At 45.4% G+C, this 16,660-nt stretch overlaps 1 long non-coding RNA gene across 1 annotated transcript in view; it reads left to right on the top strand.

Moving 5' to 3' along the window:
* Positions 1-770: 770 nt before the first annotated feature.
* The window catches only part of LOC143677213 (uncharacterized), a 352,942-nt gene continuing 337,052 nt past the window's right edge, over positions 771-16,660 (top strand). The window contains exons 1-2 of the long non-coding RNA XR_013172449.1: positions 771-893; positions 5,236-5,367. This is a non-coding gene — a long non-coding RNA (uncharacterized LOC143677213). The remainder of the gene's footprint in view (positions 894-5,235; positions 5,368-16,660) is intronic.

The following is a 16,660-nucleotide window of genomic DNA, read 5'->3' as shown; positions in this document are numbered from 1 at the left end:
TACCTGGGAACCTGAATTCATGGGTTGGAGAGATCAAAGTCTGACCCTGAGTGGCAGTCTTCTGTTTTCCTTGAGATTGAAATTGAGTTCTGAGATAAGTGTGGAAGTCCCACCTGAATGGGCCAAAGTCTTCAAGATAGGCTTCGTTTGAACATATCTCCCAGCAATCTTCTGGTCCAGGGGCAACATGAAGCTTGGGAGGACATATTGGACTTACCCAGTCTGCACTTCGGAAATGGGAGATTTTGGAGGGTCAATATCAGTGGACTCTTTTAGTGTCCAGTCTAGATGGATAGACCAAACACACATCCCTCTAGATGAGTGACCAAAAAATATCCTTGGAGAAATATGTGCACGCCTATGGAAGTGTCCTGGGGTCAGAACATTGGGTCTTGGGATTTAAGACATTAACTCTCTTATACTAGCTTCCTCCCCTAAAATTCCATGATGTTTTCCCTTTGTGGGTCTTGGTTTCCTCATCCATAAAATATGCGAATTGGATAAATAATCTCAAGGACACCTCCAGTGCAAACATTCCATAATTATGAATCAACCTCTTATCGACGTGCTCTTTCCTCTCTTCCCTTCCCTAGCATAGCAGAAGGGTGGGCACTGGGTGTCTGTCACATTCAACCTGCCTCCTGCACAGTGTCTCTGACATCAATCTCCTTGCCAAGAACTTTCTGTAATTAGCAGGGTGATGACAGCCTGCTGGGGGCTGTGTTTTCAGGAGCTGCAGCTGAGAAGCTGATATCACTCTGACATCCACATTGCACTCTGAGCAGCTGCTATTCTCACCCTGCCCCAGGCTGGGAGAACAGAGAGCCAGCCCCGAACCTTCCTGCATTCTCTTTGGGACAGTACCGTGGGAGAAGGAACCAGATTCCTGACAGGTAGGATCACTAGGCACTGCTCTGGGACCACAGAGCTGCCCCAGGCGGGACCCATAGGTCATTCCACACCAGCCTTCCATCTGGCTTCTCCTTCTGGCTCTGTGTGGGGCCAGTATGTGCCACAATGGGGACTTGTCATGCCTCATGCCATGTAGAAGCTCACTACCAAGGGCCAAGCCAATCTGGAACGATCACTCCTGCAACTAGATCGACTTCCTGAGGCTAAGTGGGAGCGGTATGGTGATGGGGTAGTTCCAGCTGATTAGAGAAGGGCCAGTAATATGGGTGGACCCTATCTGCAAAATACCAGGTAGGACGCTGGCATTTGGGCAGTTTGTCAAGAAGGGATGGGGAGGCTCTATTGTGAGTGGTTGGTGTGAAGCACCAAAACATTTGCAGAAGGTCACATCAAGGGGTAATGTGGACCTCAGTTTCCTCATTTATAACATGAGGATAATAATTGGATAAAAAATGGGGATAATAACTGTGAACTGAGAATGGGTATTAAATGAGGTCATGTCCATAAAAGTATCCATTAAAGGGGCATATTAGTCTACCATGATGCTATAACAAATTTCCCATGGCTTGGTGGCTTGAGACAACATACATTTATTCTTTCTCAGTTCTGGAGGGCAAAAGTCCAAAATCAGTGTCACTGGGCTGCAACTGCAGTGTCAGCAGGGCCTCACTCTCTCCAGAGGCTTGAGGGGAGTATCTGTTCATTGTCCTTTCCAGCTTGTGGCCATGTCACTCCAGTCTCCAAAGCCAGTGTCTTTAAATCTCTCTCTGCGTGGTCTTCACATCACTTTCTCCTCCGTGTGTAGTTAAATCTCCCTCTGCATCCCTCTTATAAAGGATTCATGTCATTGCATTTAGGGCCCACCCTGATAATCCAGGATAATTTTCCCATCTAAAGATCCTAAACTTAATCATATCTACAAAGACCCTTTTTCCAAGGAAGGTAACATTCACAAGATCCAGATTTTGAGACCTCATATCTTTGGGGGCCATTATTATGCCTACCACAGTGGGAATAATATCACCTCCTTCCCAGAGTTGTTGTAAGGGTTAAATAAGGCTACATCCTTGAAATACCTGGCACCATGCTTTACAAATAGATGGCACTCAGGAATCATTTTTTTGGCTGTGAAGTGCAGGTGGGCTGGGTGGCGTAGGGCCTGAGCCGCAACTACCTGGCAATCCACTCCCATCTCCCACCCCTCATAACCTTTAGCAAACAGGGAGGCTGAACCAATTCTAGGATTAGTCCTGCCCATGGAGTGGCACACGGGTTTGGGAAACTGAGCCCAGAGCTGACGCTAGCCTAGGAGGCTCAACAAAATGGTCCAGACTAGTTGAGAGCAGACAGGGACCAAGGAGGAAACAGGGGCTTTACAAGCCCTTATATAATGGCCCTGCCTGGCCCTCAGGTTTCATTTCCCAACTAGGGGTTTAAGCTAAGCAAGTGACCCTTTCTCTACAACCATTTTAGGACTGTCAGATTTCAGTTCAAATCTGAGTGCAGAGAATACTTTGAATCAGGTCCTAGAAGATGTACAAAACTGAAAGTTCTGGGCCTCCGCTAGCAGCCAGGATGCTGGGCTTGGAGGACCAGCCAGACCTTCTTACAATAGTGAAGCAGGAGCCAACTTCTGCCAGGGGCCTTTCACAGTAGGGTCGGCCTGATCAGACTGCAACCAGGTTCTTCACCCGGCCCTGGGATCCTGGTGAGACCACTGAGCTCCAGTAGGGAAAAAGTTATCTTCAGGGTCTCTGACTCAGGTGGACCCCTTGTTGCTGACTGCTGATTCCATGGTTAATGTGGGGGGCACATCCTATATTCTGGGATATTGTATGGCCTCTGGGATCCTGCTTTGGGTTAGGGGTCTTCTTAAGGACATGGTTGCCTACAGGAGATTCAGAATCAAGACAGGTAAACTACCCAGGAGTGGTAGTTCTTGGTTCCTGGACTCTCTCTGAACAGTTACTCAGTGCTGGGAAGTTGTTGAGATTCCTTATTGGGCCTGAAAGTGGAATAATCACCAAAACCACAATAGCTCATTCTGGAATTGTACAGACCCTTTACTGTGCTGGACACGGGTGCTCCATCACCAGGGAAATTCCAACATTTGGGAATTTTCCTGTAGTTGGATAGGTAGCAACCATTTGCTCTTGGGGGCCCTTCTTATGTTTCTCTGGATTCAGATGCGCTATGGGGTCTGTGATGCCAGCCTGCAGGCATGGTCTGACCAAAGCTGAGATGGGAGCACCAGGCTGAGGAAGGTCTCCAGAGGTAGCTTTCTGGGTCTAGGGTACCCTGTAGAGGTCAAACCTGCTGAGCTGCGGGAACAATGACCTTGAACTTAGACACTCTGGTCAGTGAGCAGGGAGCTCAGGATGTTGAGGAGCAGAGATTGTGTTAGCTTAGGACCTTTTATGGGTAAAGACAAAAGACTTTTTTGACCAGATGCCATGCCTTCTGGGAGGCAATAAGACTTGATTTTTTTCAAGCTTAGGGGCAAAAGCACTTGAATTTGGGGGGGAAAAAACTTCAGAAAGATTTATCTTTCGTGAGCTGGGGAATCAGATGACCCTGTGGCAAGGCTCCACTGAACAATAGGCTCCATGGAACTTGAGGTTAGCTGGGACCTCATCCTTTAATCCTGGTGAAGACCCTGGAGTCTGGCTTGTAGCTCTAAGGCCTTGGGAAACATTACGGCTCCTGGACACAGGTGAGTCCAGGGTGTTGGATTCATTGGGACATATGACATTTCTTCTGAGAGTTTAAGTCTCAGCAAGGAACCCCACAGCAACTCACAAAGGATGCCAATCACCCATATTTTCAGTCTTTCTTTTCAACCCCAAGAGAGCTTGGAGTGTTAGGATTTTAGATGAATTTAGAATTTCACAAGAATGTGTTAAGAACTCAGCAATTTTCCAAAACCATAGGCTCTTCTGGTCTCTGGGTCTGCCTTTTCTTCTTTTCTTTGTATTTATTTTTTAATCTATGTATACACCATTTACCTATTGAAAAGGTGTTCTGGATGTGGTGGAAGGTGGGCTGGTTAGGAATAAGGAGATTATTTTAATGTCCAAAAAAGCAGACTGAAAAGCTGAGGATGGAACCTGCAATAGTCCAAGGCCTTTTCCAGGGTGGGTAGCATTGCTTCTTTAAAGCACTGATCGAGTGACTCAGAGTATAAAGCTGCCCTCCGAGAATGGTGAAACAGGCCGACCGGTCAACTTGCAGTTGCTTCAGTGTACATCCTGTCTGCTCTTGGCTACTGTGGAAAACCAGAGGCAGCCTGGCTGATTTTCCTTCCTCCCTATGTCAAAGAACAGCCCTCTCATCCATTCAACTGCAGATATTTGAAATCTAGATTCTTTCATTTACCTCTCCCTCACCAAGTCTCTTACAGTCCATTACTAAGTGTCTTCAGTTTTACCTCCTAACTAGCTCTTGAGCCTATTAATTTCTGCCCATCACCCTGGCTGTCCCACCTCCCAGCCCAACCCCGCCCACAACCAGCCACCATCATCTCTCCTGGATCATATCATAGGCCCCTAACTGAATCATACACCCCCACTCTCAATCCACCCTAAAATCTTCTCCCTACATATTCTGAGGGCTTTTTTTCAAAATGGAATTGTGATCATGTCATCCCACTGCTTAGCTTCTTCAGTAGCTCCCCATAACTCTTAAGAGGGAAGTCAAACTCTTTGTATCATAGCCTCCTAGGCCCTGCATTATCCGCCTTGCCCAGCTCTCCAACTGTACCGCCCGCAACTCCTGGATGCCCTCGTCTCCTCTCTGCTCCAGCCACTCTGTCTTTCAGTGCCTTAGACTTGACATGTTTCTTCTTGCTATGACATCTTCTCACATTCCGTTGCTTGGAATGTTCTTCGCTTCATTGCTCTCTTTATTGGGCTGCCCTTCACATCTCAGTTTAAATGTCATTTTCACAGATAACCTTCCAGGATATCCCACAGGAGCCAGATCTCCTCTTATCTGCTCTTTTCATCCCAGCACTCTCTCCAGCATCACAGCATCATGTTTATCACAACTGCAACTGTGCATGTATTTGGGTGATTATTTCATAGACGTCTGATTCTTCCATAGTCTATGCAAGCTCCACAAAGCAATGGCAATTTCCTTTGGCTCTACTGCTCCATTTCCCAATACCTAGCCCACTGAAGGTTTCTGAAAGAAAAGCCATTTAGTCAGTGTAGGCAGGGGTGAAAATCTTAGGGGAAAGAGCAAGGGGATTAGGTTAATTAGAACTCATCTCTAGCTTGGATTCTTCTTTTAAAATATTGCTGTTTTCTTTTCCTGATGATACAGCAACATATGTTAACTATAGGAAATGTGACCACCTCAGTTGGAGTATCTGAAGGCCTAGCAGGTAGCCCTAAGAGGAAAGACCATGGACCATGGAGCAAGGGCAAAAGAGGCCTTCAGAGCCCAGTCCCTAAGGTAGGAGGCCACATACAACTTGGGACCAAAGTTTGGGGAGTTATGTAGGGCTTGCATTTTCCTGGGTGTTTCTCAGCAATTTTATGGATGTGAAACTGAAGGCAAAAAGTCCACCACTGACTGCTCTGTGACCTTGGACAGGTTATTCAAATCCCTTTGTGTCTCAGTTTCTTCATTTGTCAAATGGGTATAAATGCTGGTGCCCACTTCATTGGGCCACAGTGAGGATTAAATGAGGTTTTCTTATAGTGCTTGTACTGTGTTCAATAACTACTATTTATGCTAATTATTATCCAAGGGTTCATTAAGGCAGAATCCTGCCCCCATCTCTTGCCATGAAATATAACCAATCAAGTCATAATCATGAAGAGGCCTAATTTTTCTCGTCAGTGCACCTTATTCCTTTTGCTAGTAATTGGCTGAATTGTCATGATTAGGAAGGCAAAAGGAACCCTTTAGCAATAACTTAAGGCTACTTTTATCACAAAACATGGACATTACCTAAATGAGGAGACTTTATTTATTTTCTGTTCATCTGCACAGAAGAAGTCCTCAAAAGTTTTGAACTCCAGACTGCCTTAGGGACGTGTTTTCTTCCTGAAAAAAAAATGACTCGTACAGCAGAAAAAGAAAAACACAGATTTTGCAGATGTAAGGCATGGGATCCATGTGACCTTCATTTGGTGGTTTCCTGAGTTCATTTCATGTAAATTGGGAAAATATCTTTGCTCTTTCAACTGAATGCTCAGTAGATGAGAGTAGGAGGGTGTTTTCCTGGAGCCCCTCCACCATCTCCCAGCTTTGCAGTTATCAATACTCCCATGATTTCACTGTCTCAAAGAAAGGGGGCTTTCCCAGACATTCCAACCTTGAGGCATCGGTAACTTAGAAATGAGCTCTCTGGTTTAAATCAAATAATCCCTGATGGACATGAGGAGCTTCTTCAAAAACAGTAGCTCCCCAAACCTTTTCTTCTGGCACGTGAAGATATTCCCCATTTGCACAATTCACATTAATGTTTATTGAAGCAAAGCAGAAAAATGAGCCCTTTCCCTCAGTGATCTCTAGCCATTTTCTGCAGTGCTTCTCACCACTCAGTCACTCCATACTTCCCATCACTCAGACACTCCATATTTCTATCATCCAAATATGCAATCGTTCTGTCATGTAACTGTCTGTCTGGGCAGGAACATTTGAAGGCAGGGATTTTGCAAAGGTTCTGTTTTGGGAAGTAGCTTGTTGGCTGCCATCAAATAGACCAGTGGGTTTCCAAAGCAAAGGAAAGCTAGAAGTGCTTTATAGTGAGGTTAGTATGGGGACTCCACACAGGACCAATCATTAGTGCAATTTCTTTGGGGTGGGAACTTCCCCCTGGTCACAGAGCGTCCTCCAGGCCAAGGCAGGGTGATGAGTCCTTCCGTCACTGTTGACCGTGCACGTCAGCGTCTATCACCTGTCAGCCCTGGGAAGTGAAGCCCCTCTGTGAAGTTCTCCTGCTTTGAACAAGTTGATTCAGACAACCACATAGTCATGAAGGAAGCATCTTCTCCATCCTCTGCAATGCTCTGGCTCTCGGTTCAAGCCTCCACTGTGACACTGGCATCACTGCACTGCCACCTTCTGCCTGTGGTCCTGCTGTCAGCGATTCTGCTTCCCCTACTGGATTCTGAGCCCCTCCAGCATGACAGGCAGCTGTGCACAGGGTACTTTTTGTCCCTGCATTTCCCAGCAAGTAGAAAGGCATGTAACTCTTACTCTGATACAATAACATAATAAATGAATGAAGGTGTGAGTGAATGGGTGCATTTTCAAGCCAAGGGTGTTTGTACCTCCTGAGGTCATTGTCTTGTGAGTAAAGAAGGCAAATGAGAACAAGATTGCTAAGAAGTCCAGTGTGCTGGATTGCTTCCTCTACCTTCTGACCTTCAGCTCTGAAGCGTGACCTTTGTGACTAGTTGAGCACAGACTGCTTTTAAAGGATATCCTTCGAGTGCCCTTGGAGACCAAGGAGAGGAGAGTTGGGCTAGGGCTCAGAGGCCCCACTTTCAGGACTCTGTGAACATGATCTGAAATCACAGGGCAGTGGAAGGAAGATGGTAGCAGTATAAAAGTTCAAGGTGGTGCAGGAGGGAGGCTGGGCCCATTTTGGCAGATGGGGCAGGAAAAAGTTTAAGTAGGAGGAATCGGGATTGTTGATTACAAGTCATCTGAATGTAAAAGAAGACAGGAAAACAGAGCCAACATTTCTTCTGCAACCCCCATTCTCCCACAAACACACAAATGCATGTGTACCCATTTGCACAAACCATGTCTTTTTGGGAAGAGGGTCATGTGATAGATACAGGATCTTTCTTCAGAAGAGGTTAATACAGTAGAAATCTGAGATAACATATCCTGGAGTAACAGGAATTTGGATCTAACACAGCTGGCATGAAATATTCTTATGGGCAGCTGGCAGGAAGAAGAATGCAAATCTGGGTGGGGAAGCTGCAGGTAACATGACTCAGGAAGTAGGGAGATAGAAGTTCAAAGATAAAAGTTAAAGATAGAAGATAAAAGCACCCCAGTTTTCTCCAATAAGGCCTTCAAAATCGTGCCAACTGGGAATCTGCATCTACTTGGGAAATCCCAGAATTATCCTTGATATTAAGCCAGAGCAGAGAGCAGCCACCAGGTGGCACCAAACCAGAGCCAGGGACTGGGACAGAGCTGTAGCGTGCAGCCTCCCAGAGATCTCTCTGCCTGCTAACTGCCCAGCTCAAGCCACTCACTTCATGCGCTTTGCTATAACATGAACTTGCATTTTGGGAGCTTGAATTTCTCATAACGCTGCTCACAGAGTTATGGCAGGGTTTTGCCATAGTGAGACAATATTGACTCTTTATGGGATAATGATGATCCTCTAGATATCTAAAATGCCTATAGCTTTGCAAGTGCTTCCCTATGCATCTCTCACAGCAGCAAGACAGAGTTAAACTGGGAAGGGCTCATTACCTCCGTCTTGCAGGTGAGAAAACTGCAGTTTAGAGAAATCACAATGGAAGGGGCAGCTGGCTGTGCCTTTGCACTTTCTTGCCCCCAGCATTCTTTTTCCTCTCTATTGTTCTCTCTTTTCCCTCCCTCTCCTCTCCCTCCTAGACTGTTGCTATGGTCTCTTAACTGTGCTCTGTGTATGATCCTACTGTTCCCTTCTCTCCTCACCCACCTTCCAAACAACAGTTATAAGGAAGTGATCATGTGACTCCTGCTCAACCCTCCCTGCCCCCCCCCCCCCCCCACTGGCTCCCTAGGGCTGCTCCATGTACCTTTCAGGGTCCTAAATGATAGGCTCACCTACACCCGCCCCACCCTCTGGCCTCATTGCTCTCAACCCCTCACCTCCATCATAGCACTTATTATTGTTAAAAATATATACTGGACAAGATATTAATTATGCGAGTTTGAGCGGTTTCCAATGCATGCATTGGGCAGCATCCAAACCACAAGCGGAAAGGAGCTCCACCGAGAGGGTGGAAAGGGGGAGCTTATATAGGGCAAACATAGAAGCAAGTGAGGAAATGTTCTGATTGGCTGATGTTGTTTCCATTTTACGTGGGGTTTACACGCTTTGGTTTACAAAGCGGGGAGCACATATATGTTGACTGGTATGATGCAGATTGTCCATTCTGATAAGCTATCTCTCCTGGACCCAAGCAGGCTTATCATCAGGTGCGGCTTATCTGAAATTCCATAGGGTGCATTCCATTGTTCTATTTTCTGGGAAAGCCCTCAGGTTAATTGCTTTTGTCTTCTGGAAAACACTTTCTCAGAAAGGCGTCCCTCCTGGCAATGCTCAGTGCAGGCAGCCACTTTAGTTTACTTAACATTATGGTCAGTGCTTATCTGTTTACTTTCCTGTCTTCCTTTAACCAGGGGTCAGCAGTGTTCCATAAAAGGCCAGATAGTAAATACTTTTTCAGTCTCTCTCGCAACTACTCAACTCTGTCCATATAGCAATACTTTATAGCAATAGTTAAATGAATGCGCATGACTATGCTCCAGTAAAACTTTATTTCAAAAACAGGCAGTGGGCTGGATCTAGCCTGTGGGCGGTAGTTAGCTGATCCTGCTCTAGAGGATGGGCTCTGTGACAAGAGGACAGTCTCATTGACCGCCGAATTCCCAGCATAGGGCCTGGCACATAGTAGGTGTTTAATAAAAAGTCTTTGAATGAACATATAACCAGGAGGGCTGTCTGGAGCAGGGGTCAGACTGCTGGGCTCCACTCTGCTTGGCCAAAGCCTGGACTTTTCACCTTCGATGGCAGCCTCCTTGTGCTTGCTTTGAGGCATTAGCACGAGGGTGAGCTGTAGGGCGGGAATCCGGGTCCCTAGGGTAGAGGGAAGGGCCCCCAAAAGTCCCCAGCCCCAGAGCAAGGAAAGCTCCTTGTCAGCCCCATTGTGGCATCAGGCTCTCTCAGGAGTTTCTATCGGCTTCAGTGGGGGCCCCAAACCCCACCTGTGAGGGCCAGTCGGGAATGGCAACCATTGGGAGGGTGGGGGAGTCCACTGGCTCCTGGACAGCTCCAGCCAGTTGCCAGGCAAGAAACCTCTGCTTCCTCTTGCTGTTCCGAGGCCATGTCTGTTTGCTGCCTTCCCAGGTATGCCTCACTTACAGGAAGAAAGAACTATCTTCCCAGGTACCTGAAAGACCTTCTGTGTGAAGTCACTCCGCCACCTGGTGGCTATGTTCTGGAATTGCACCCACTGGGTCCAATCTCACATAAACTGCGTTTACCCTACCTGAAAATCCCTCCCCAGCTACCTAACCAGACCCTACTTATTCTGCAAATCTCTGTGACGCTCTATTTTGTAAATGCTCTTTTCCCACTCAGTGACATAGCTCTGTGCTCACTTCCTACCCTCTCTAAAGTTGCCAACTCCTCCATGCATCCAGCCTTCTCACCTTCTTTCCCTTTTTTCCTAATCTCCAGTGTACTGTCTCCCACCAGTAGCATCTATTTGTTTATTGTCTGTCCTCCACTATAAACATTCTAAGGACGTACAGTTTTGTTCACTGATGTATTTTCATGTCCAGAATATATAAAGGTCTCAAATATGATGTTTGATGAATGAATAAACAACACCACATACACACCAGTGATTTTTGTCCTCTCTAAACACTTCATTTCTGTTTTGGGTAATTGTATTTCATTGTGTGTCATCTTGTACACAGCTTCATGTGTGTAAATCCCATATTCCAACCTGGATTGCAAATCCTGGAGAGGATTTTGTTTACTTTTTTCTCACTGAAATTGAAGCTCAGTAAATAAATATTTCCTTATTAAGGTTACTATAATATTAATATTATTGACAGCAATCCCTCACATTTCTATTCTGTTTTATAGCTTCTATCAATTCTCAAAAATTAAAAGCAGGAATTACTAATCCCACCTTTACATAAGGAACAGGTTAACCTCAGTAACGTTAAATGCCTTGCCCAAGATCAAAGCTCCTGAGTGGAAGTGCTGAAACTTTTGTCTCCAAGCTGAGCATTCTGTTTGCTGTCTTTGATTAGTACCAAATGGAGAGGCCGTCCTACAGATAAGGTTGGGGAAAGGTGACATTATACTGTGGGCAAGGGGGATCTGTGAAAATCCTCCTTTGGTCTCTATCAGACAAATGTCACCTCCTTTGTCCATGGGCCTGTGGACTTCTCTGAGGTCCTGGATGCCCTCTGCCTACTCAGAATTGCCAGCAGCTCTCTGCGCCCAAAGTGCCAGCTGGTTGCCCCTGACTAGCATAAGGAAGGGCGAGGCCCCAGGACACCTGACTCACAGACTGTCAGTGACCAAGAGAATGGAAAATCCCAGCAGCCAGAGAAGTTTCTACAGGCAGAGCAGCTTACCTCTATATTATGCCACTTTGGCTGGCAGAAAATTAAAATCCAGAGCAAGGGGCAGGGGGCTTCTTTTGTAAGATGAATGATTTAAAGTCAACATCTAGGGAACTTTCTGCACACCTGGACAGAGGAGACACTTACAGAGCTCAATTTCAGAGGACTAAGAAGCTCTCCAAATTTGTCCTGATTTTCTGATGCCTGAAGCTTGTCCAACTCACTTTGGAACAAGCGTCCTCCCTACCCTGGACCTCAGTTTCTTATCCTGTAAAATGAGGGATTGGACTAGATCCAAGAGTAATATCTGAAAGGAGACCTCTCTGGGATTTAGTGTTCCCACTTCATAAATAAATAGAGCAGGTAATCTCTCACTGGTCCACCAGTTTGGAATTCTCTTTAGCTTAAGATTTTTTTCTACATTGTCCTACACAACCATAACACGACCATCAAAATTAGGAGATTAATATTCAGCTGTTCTCATCCAATCCTCATAGTCAATTCAAATTTCACTAACTGGCTCAATAGCGTCTTTTATAGAAAAAAGATCCATTCTGAATGACACGTTGCCTTAAGTTGTCACTTCTCTTTAGTCTTCTTCAGTCTGGAACAATTACTCCACCTTTCCTTAATTTCCATGACCTTGATATTTTTGAAGAGTACAGGTTAGTTACTTTGTAGAATGTTCCTCAATTCCAAGCCTCCCTACAGGGACGTCTTGCTAGAACTCTGATTTCCCATATCAGCTCATCCTACTGCCGAGACCCATTCAGACTCTGACTCCAGCTCTTTACTGTTATCCCTGCCTGGGCACTTTCCTCTCCCTTCTGGCCTCCAAGCCCCCATGCCAGCCGTTCTTCCCCGAGGATGTCCTCCTCACCCTGCCCGGGCTGCCTCTCTCAGGCTCTAATTCCCAGATCTAGGACAGTATGGCTTCCTCCAACTGAGGCCGCCTCCTTTGCTCTACCCCACGTAATGGTTTTAAGAATGAATTGTCAGGGAAGGGAAGCTGTGACTGTCAGGTTCTGGTGTCAGCTTGGCCAGGTGATGACGCCCAGTTGTCTGGTCAGACAAGCACTGGCCCGACCTCTTCTGCAAGGATATTTCATGGCTGGTTGATATGGAGGTTGGTGTAGTAAATCATCAGTAAGCTGATTGCATCTGTAGCGATTACATCTGTGATCAACTAAGGCATGCCTCCCACAACGAGATAATCCAATCAGTTGAAGACATTTGAGGAAAAAGAGAGACTTTTTCACTGCGAACCTCTCCCACAGGAGGGTTCATCCAGACCCTTCATTGGAGCCACCAGCTTCACAGCCTGCCCTGCGGGTTTTGGACTCTTCCATTCCCACGATTGCCTGAGGCACCTTTATAAATTTCATATTTACAGATATCTCCTGTTGGTTCTGTTTCTCTAGAGAACTCTGACTAGCACAGAAAGGAAGGGAAGGGAAGTGAAGAGAAGGAAAGGGAAGAGAAGGGAAAGGAAGGGAAGGAGAAGGTGGTGGCTTAAGATTTTGATTCCTGAGGGTATGCAAGTCCTCCTGAAAACTTCTACCTGATTAGGGATGAAATGTCTGTGGAATGGGTATCAATAAGAAGGAACAGAGGCACCAAGAAGTCTCAGGAATTCAGCGGAGGTGCTGGTGGTGTTAGAAGAGGAATGAGGGCCTCTAGAAATAAGTTTCATGTGTTCCAGGGTTGAAGAAAGTCTGGTGTAGGATCCAGCCTTGGAATCCCTAAAGATAACCACACAAGGGTAGGATGGGGAAGGGTTCAGAAGCAAATCCACAAAACAACATAGGCTTCCATTGCACAGGAAGCTCGCAGGAATTTTTTTTAAAGGGCGTGGGTCTTTAGGGGCACTGTCAGAAGCCCAGTCTTTAGGTGAAGGGTGATGGTTCTGCTCTGGAGCCCACAGGCTAGACCAGGCCTGGACCACCGCGTTCACCTCAGTGTGTCCCATGCTGGGAAACCATCTGGCACTGGGCCATGTTCAGAGCAAGGATGCCAGGATGGCAGCAGGTGTAAAATTATAAGTAGGTGAAATAACTGAAAATGCTGGGATGGTTAGTGAAGACAAGAGTTGTCTTCAAACATTCACACCACTTCATGGTCCCCAGGACCAGCAGCTGGTGAGTGTGTGGGATCTGCAGGTAGGCTGATGAAGCTCAGCACAAGGACTTTGTTCAATTGGCCAAAGTAGTGCAAAGACAAGACAGGTGGTGAGCTCCCTGTCATCTGGGGTGTTCAAGTTGGACAATGAGATTGATGTTGAGTATTTCAAGGGGATTCAATCTGGGCCAGGAATGGGGATCCAGGGAAGGAATACGGCAACCCTGAAGGTCCTTCTTCATGCCCAGTTCTTGTAGTTCAGTTTTGTCTGTGACGGTCATTTTAGTTCTTCTGGTTGTTTACTATGTGCCAGTCTTTGCTCGTCAGTAGGTGACACTGAGACTTGGCTCTGCAAGCCCAGAGGTCAGCTGTCTTTCCCCTCTCTGTGCTGGGCAGCTGCTCACAGCATCTGAGCCCCTGGGTGATCTGGGGACAGCACTCTGGCAGGATGCTCAGCAGGGAGGTGCTACCCATTCATACACACAAGCAGGAGACATAAGCCAGGGACTAAAGATAGAAATGCCTCTTACTGGGCCTGCTCTGGCATAAAAATGCAGAATTCCAAATTAAGCAGGCACTTTACATTGAGGAGCAATGGTGTCTAATTAAGCTATTCTGGGGCCCCTGGGCACTTAGGAGCTTTGTGAGTTTATACTGCTACAGACAATGAATAATACATAAGTCTGTACAGTTTCAATTCAAATGATGACTCATGAGTCAAACCAAGGACTTCATTCCAATCCAATGCATACTTTAATGCATTCCTCCTATGTAAAACCTGAGCTCAGCAGCTAATAGGCCCTTATTTCTTGATGACTAAAGTTTGGATCTTTTAGGGAAATACCTCTCAAAGTGTGCAACACAGACCATTGCTGGTCTGCAGACTGCTTGCTACTAGTCCATGAAGAGGTAGGTACAGAAATGGAGAGCAAATGTTTGGAAACCTGTGTAGCAATTTAACAGAGTGATTTTATGTCAGTTGAGCCTGATAATAAAAGTCTGGGTTTGCATTCCATGGCTTCAGTTTTTATTTCCTTTTAAATAATTCATTTTTATTATGTGTTATGAAAACACTGGTTTTTCATAAGTTAGAAGTTTTAGGAAAAGGCACTGTTCCTTCCCCAAAGATGGTCTGGGAAGCACTGGTCTTCCTGCTCATTGAGTCTGTGTCTGCAGAGCCGACGTTCAGCTTTATGACCAGTCACTGCAATGTGGTGGCCAGTGGTGCCAGCACTTGGCAAGAAAGAGCGCACACTTCATTCCCTGCCCGGGGCTCTCTGTGACTGACAGTGCTTGGGTCTGGGTGTGCGACCTTAGCTCATGACGATGGCTGACCATCTGGGAGCCACTCTGGGAACCTTCAGACCAGCGATGGAGTCAGGTCACTGAGTTTAAACCCCAGTGGAGTTGGGTGACCTTGGACAAGTCGCTTCCTTCTTTGAATGTCAAGTTTCTCTTTTATAAATTGAGAAGTTTGGATTATATCCTTCCTAAGGGTCCTTCAATTCTTTCATTCTATGCCACCACTACTGGAGCTAAGAATCACTACCCATTTTAAAATAACAAAATCAAGGCTGGATTTCTAAATAAAGTCTTATAGCTCAATGGAGATAATCTCTTAATCTGGGGCACAGAAAGCTACTGTTATCCAGAACTTAAATTTTTTGTTACAACTTTTAATGTTTAATTTAATACAATAAATACACACACTTGGAGTATATAATGTAATGAATTTTGACATATGCATTCATCTCAATAAAATGAGATGTGAAACCATCATCTCAATAAAAATACAAAGCATTTCCATCACTCCCTCAAATTTTCTTGTACCTCTTGGCAATCCATTCTTCCCTACACCTCTGTCCTCCAGGAAATCACTGATCTGCTGTCTAGCACTATGAATTACTTTTCATTTTCTAGCATTTTATACAGAGAATAATGTATTTTGTCCTCTTTTTGGGGGGGGCCTGGCTTTTTTTACTCAGCATAGTGATTTTGAGATTCATCCATTTGGCTGTATGTACCACTAGCCAATAGTTTGTTCTATCTTTATTGCTGAGTGGTATTCCATTTTAAAGAATACACCAAAACATTTTTTTACAACTTTTATAAACATGTTTTATCTGTTTTGCTATACCACCACATTTTAATCTGTTCAATAGTTGCTGAACATTTACATTGTTTAATATTGGCTTTTGAGTATTACAAATAAAGCTACTATAGACCTTCATGTAAAGTTTTTGTGTGAATGTGCACTTGTATTTCTTTTGGAGAAATACTCAGGAGTGGAATAGCTGTGTCATAAGGTAGGAATATGGTGAACTATTTTCTAAAGGGGCTTGTGTCAGTTTGTAAGCTGTCAGAATGCAATATACCAGAACTGGAGCGACTTTTAAAAATGGAAATTTAATAAGTTACAAGTTAACAGTTCTAAGGAAGTGAAACTGTCCAAATTAAAGCACCAGCAAGATGTTACCTTCACTCAAGAGAGGCCAATGGGTGAGGAATACCTCTGTCACCTGGGTAGTCACGTGGCTGGCATCTGCTGGTCCCTTGCTCCTGGGCTCCATTGCTTTCAGTCTCTGTTCCTGTGGGGGTTCCTCACTTTGCTTCTCCAGGGCTGGCTTTCATCTCTTGGCCTCCCTTGACTGTCCCCAGGCTCTGACTTGCTTAACGTCTCAGAGTGATGTCTGCTGGGCTCCAAGCATCTATGACTCTGTTCTCCAAGTCTCAGCATCTGTGTCATCTCTGGGCTCTGTTGGCTCTGAAGTTCCTGTCAGCTCTGAGGCTTCTGTCATTTCTGGGGTTTCTCCAAAATGTTTCCCTTTTTAAAGAATCTAGTAAACTAATCAAGACCCCCCTGGAATAGGTGGAGTCACATCTCCATTTCATCAAAGGTCACACCCACAATCTGGCGTGCTGCATCTCCCTAGGAACAGTCCAGCCAAAGTTCCCAACCTACAGTATTGAATCAGGATCAAAAGAAACTGCTGCCCCCACAAGATTGGGTCAGTAGCTCTCGTTTCAGGGTAAGAATTTGTCTGTCTTATTCTCTGTTTAGCAACTGTTGATACTTTTTAAGTCCTCAGCAAATGTCAGCGCTGCCTTTGCTGCATCCCCTAAGTTTTGGCTTCCTGGGGTACATAATGGCTTCAAACCAGCATAAGGCTGTACCATTTTATAATGCCACCAGCCTTATATTAGAATTCCAGTTGCTCTATGCTCTTATCTATACTTAGTATGGTCAGTCTTTTTTATTTTAGCTGCTCTAATGAATGGATCTATCATGGTATCTCATTAT

The sequence above is a fragment of the Tamandua tetradactyla genome, chromosome 3 (assembly GCF_023851605.1).
Source record: "Tamandua tetradactyla isolate mTamTet1 chromosome 3, mTamTet1.pri, whole genome shotgun sequence".
In the NCBI taxonomy this organism is placed as follows: domain Eukaryota; kingdom Metazoa; phylum Chordata; class Mammalia; order Pilosa; family Myrmecophagidae; genus Tamandua; species Tamandua tetradactyla.
The sequence above is the reverse complement of the archived record's forward strand: the minus strand, read 5'-3'. Positions and strand labels throughout refer to the sequence as shown.